This window comes from Triticum dicoccoides, chromosome 1A (assembly GCF_002162155.2).
Source record: "Triticum dicoccoides isolate Atlit2015 ecotype Zavitan chromosome 1A, WEW_v2.0, whole genome shotgun sequence".
NCBI classification, from domain to species: domain Eukaryota; kingdom Viridiplantae; phylum Streptophyta; class Magnoliopsida; order Poales; family Poaceae; genus Triticum; species Triticum dicoccoides.
In genome coordinates, this window is record NC_041380.1 from 318,977,733 (window position 1) to 318,982,663 (window position 4,931).

Sequence of the window (4,931 nt, forward strand, 5' to 3'; positions counted from 1 at the left end):
TTTGGCGCGCTGAGGGCACCAGGGGATGGCCCTTGCTCCCGCGCATCCAGAGGACCGAGTGGGAGGTCGTGGGGTCGCCGGAACTCATGCCGGCGACGAGCTTTGGTGGCGATGGTGTTCGGTGGTGCTCGGGCGCGTCGCTACGGTGCATCAGTGAGCAAATGGAGAGGCTGGGCAGCACCTGCTAGACATGGGGAGCACTAAGAGCAGCTCAGTGAGGCCAGGGGAGCACGGAGGCTATGCGTGCAGCAGCAATGGCGGACGGTGGCTTCGGTGCTCGTGGGGAACGGCGCTACGGCATGGAGGGGAGCATGCTGAGTTAGGGGAGAGGGTCAGTGACTCACGGCGATGACGAGGGGACGCTCGGCGAGGTCGGGGACGGTCCGGAGCCGGCGAATTTGACGAAGATGGCCGGCGGTCCCGAGGTTGAAGAAGGCATCGAGGGCGGTGTTGTGGCACGTCCGGGGCCTCGTGGCTCGTTGAGGAGGTAGAGGGAGGACCGGCGGAGCTTCCTGGGGCGTCGGTGAGCCGTGGGGTGGCCGGTAGCCACGGTGGCTCTTGTCGGTGGCGGCGGCTCCGTTCGGTCGCGGGAGGGGAAACAGAGGAGCGAGGGGGAGGGAGGTCCAGAGAGCGAGGGAGAAGTGAGAGGGGGTCGGGGCTGCGTGGCGTCGCGGGAGGGACCAGGGAAGGAGGAGGCAGCCAGGCAGGGAGGAGGTGGCCTCCTCGGCCGCGCGCGTGCGAGCACGCAGCTGCTCCCACTGGCAAGAGGAAGACGACAGGGGGGGAGTAGCGGTGGCGGGCTGGGCCGGCTGGGCCGATTCTGGTGGGCTGCACGGGTGAGGCCAGGTAAGTCCTTCTCTCTCTCTCTTTTATTTTTTTCTTCTGTTTTGTTTTATTTAATTTCGTTTTGCCACTGTTTTGAACTTTAAACAAATTCAAACAATGCCAAAAACTCCTCTGAATAATTTTATTTGGCTAGATGGACTTTTCCAAAAGCTCATAAAATATTTCAGGGGTATTTGAAATTATATTCTAATTATATGAATATAATTCAAATTCAAATAGCTAATGATTTAAATTCAAAGTCCCAAAAATAAATCCTTAAAAATGTTCAATATTTTGGTTGGGACCAGAACCCTTACCAAAAATTATCAAACATTTAAGAAGAGCCTTTTGGAGCAATGAATGAGATTTCTAGGGTTTTTGCCCCTCTTTTATTTAGGGTTTTGAGGCTTCCAATATTCCTCAATTCAAGTTTCAAAAATATAGACATGATGCACACATGAAGCTAGCCTAGGGCAATGCCAGAAGCTAGGGATGTGACAACTCACCCCCACTAAACAAGAATCTCGTCTCGAGATTCAAGCGTAGGGTAGGATGAAGGGGAAACGCAAACTAGTACAATCTTCACGATCCAGGGTGCACTTCAGTTGAACGTTGATTCATTCACCATCATTGTCTTGATGTCTTGTTCTGAGAAATCCTGCCAACATGACATGGAGGGAAGAAGGAGACTCTAGAAGGGTCGATCTTCTTGAAGATCGAACAACTCACGGAATGAGACATAGGACCATCTCTCGGGTTGAGACACGAGATACACATCAAGAGGGGTGGAAAGAAACGGATGACGAAGGTTCACTAGATGGACAACAATTCCACACTTAAGAAGGTGGTAATCGGTTGTCAACGTAGCGAGGAGTTGAGTTGCCATGATACCACAACGAGACACCTTCGGAACCGTGACTCGTAAATATCTCCCCTTAAGTGGCAAAAGAATTACCTTTGATTCAGAGATCATTGAAACTCTTTATACCAGCTTAAGGCAAATCATAATCGATCATTTAGAGGGGTTCGGTAGAATGGCATACTCAAACTTGGATGATGTGGATTACCTTGTTGAAGACAACGTAATGGATGAATTTTGCTTATCACCGGAAATGGAAGAGACCCATGGTAGAATGGCACATTGGCGGTGCAAGCTGGGAACAAAATGCAAATGCTGGGAATGATTCTGGTAACTGGGGAAGAACCCAACAATAGAGAGTGAATTCACTGTTGGAGTGGTTATAGCATAACCGAGGAAATCTGGGGCAATCCCAGCTAGTGCCAATGATAAGACGTAGCGCTTGTGCGTGCTCTCAAGAACTTGAGCATTTCCACAATCATCAAGGTTTTATCAACAACCGCGTCAAGGGTGCTGACAACACAACATACTACCATGATGAATAGCGATGGACGATGCAGATGCGAAGGAGGATAACACTTTCTCATATTTCACCTTAGCGAGGCCAAGCAAATAAAATCTGGATGATCGACCGAGAGACATTTAGCACTCCGCTTCTAATGTTCTCCTTGATGTGCTAGTATAACCCATTCATAGATATGGTTTGATATCTAAAACATCAAGTAAAAGGTCAGACTTCGGGAACACAAAAATCCATAGGGGCAACTAGGGAGTAAATCCTACGAAATCCCTATGGGGGGGGGTGGCCAACTTCCTCAAACAAGATACTATAATAATAGGTCTACCGGATGGGTGTGTTGGCCACGACATCCACCTTACCGGTTATCGAGAGACCAATATTATAGTTCTTAGGGAAATGTTCCAACCATCATATCTGCCTGAGATTCAGCTCTGGTTGGTGTTAGGATATTCCAGGCTCATCGAGTCTTAGGAAGAAAAATGAAAGTTTGCAACACAAATCGACGAGATGACGTTGCGGGATTCTCGGGAGATGAACTACGATAGCAAGCTCCAAAACATGAGCTGGTTCTGCTACAAACATGTGAACACGTTGTCCCAGACAAGCATGACCACGTGGTAGTCTTATAATAAAACACTACCGAGTTCAGGAGGGGGAACCATCAACGAGGGTATCGAAGTTCTTTCATAAGTCCGGATTAGCTCTTACGAAGGAACTCCTTCTCCTTGAACAAATCAATCAGTGGCTTGGTGTGCTAGGGATACATATAGATTGAAGGTTGCAAGTCTTCAAACCACAGCATTCTTCGCACGTGTGCATGACTGATTTGGAATGATTCCAAAGAAAGCAACATTGACTTTCTCGAATCCACGGCGGCAACTTGCATCAGATGCACATGAATTAAAGGAAGTCACTACCTTCATCCAAACATATGCTTCATGAGCTAGCATGAACAAATGCTTTCAAAAGTTTCCAACACTAGCTTAATGTTCAGCAAAATTATGGAGAAGACAAGGATGTTGTCAATGGGCACAACAACAATTCATCTGGGTTTCCTTTTAAAAGGAATTCCATAGTTAAGTGAACAAGTGATAGCATTGGTCAGACCCAAAAGATATAATGGTGTATGCTCGAGGGATCAACCACGAGTAAGACAACATTACGAACATCGTTGGTTCCGACTTGATTTGACGATAGCCCACACTCAAATCAAAGGATTGATAAGACAATAGGTCCAGCAACTGATCACAAGGACCAATCGATGAAGATATCATCTTTCTTCAACACACACTACACAAGAATATCCCTTTGGAACGAACTAAGTCAGACAAGCTTTTATCTTCCAACTCTCCAAGTTGTTGTCTAGCTTAACCAACTAGCTCAGGGATATCTAACACCGATTCTTGGAGAGAAGGTGGTTCACAAGAAACCGACTTGATCACGAGCTCAACATAGCAGTCAGGTGACAACCTGGTAATACTTCCAAGAAGATATTCGGAAAATCACGAACCACCGGTATGTTACTAAGCTCGAGAACAATCTTGCTTTTGAGGGCAAGACGATATGATCAAATGAGTGAGGACTTGACAAGATCCTAACTCATCAATCGAAGGGTGCACCGAAATAAGGACTAGGTAGCACGATCAGTCTTAGAAGGATGATTCGAAACCAACATACTAAGAATGAAATTATTATCCTTTAACTACCAAGCAACAGAGTTGCTAGCAGTATTGATTTCACACATCACAATTCATTTGTCGGTATTCCGGTTGCATCAGCACGAGGGCCGAGGAATGAACAGTGATGGCAAGAAGTATCACTGTACCAAGAGTTCATGGGATGGTGTGCAATTCCTATAACAATCTCGATATAAAATATGTAATACTCCAAGGTAGAGCAGAACCAAAAGCTGGATTGGCATTTGATCTGCGGAATACAACTACTTGACCCAATCCTAGATATCAATGAGGTACTGGAGTTTGTTTCTCCAAGTCATTCAGGACAGAATGGCTTGACGGACCACAAGGGTAATAGGCATCGATAAACGAATGCATGCATACTCTTGACTATCAATTGATAGACGAGGGTCAAAATGCAACAAAAGAGAGCAACTCAAAGGAACATATAATTTTCTGAGTTGTGGATGCATAGATTAGTATGTCGAACCAAGTTCAACATATTTCTTCCGGATAACCCATGCAGAAAGGTAGAACTGGCAGAGTCACGATTTATGAATGGAGAACTCCTCAAGAGTACTCTAATTGTGATTTTTTTTTGATCCAATAAACATCTGCCATAAGTAGTTCATGGTATTTGGAAGAAGAAGATACCACGGACTTCAAGGACTATCGCAAAGGTTACTAATATCCTAAAGGCACTAGCAATTACTATCAACATGAAGTAGGTAGAGTGAATCTCGGGTTCAGAACCCATGAGTAGAATACCTACTACTAAGTAGCATCACGGGATGCTTCCGAGAATAAAGGCCAGAATCTTCACACTAGGACACAAATCATGGCTAGACCACTAGATGATCCCCTAAGCACTTAGGGTCATAATAATAATTCCAACATATATGTCGAGGCAATAATTACCTCAACACACCGATTAGTGTGGTTAATCTGGCCCATGGGAACATCGGAAACAGAAGGAAGGGATTTGCAAATGCATCGGACTATTTAGAAACCTGGGATGACTCGGACAGCATAACGGCTATAATTGCTCAAA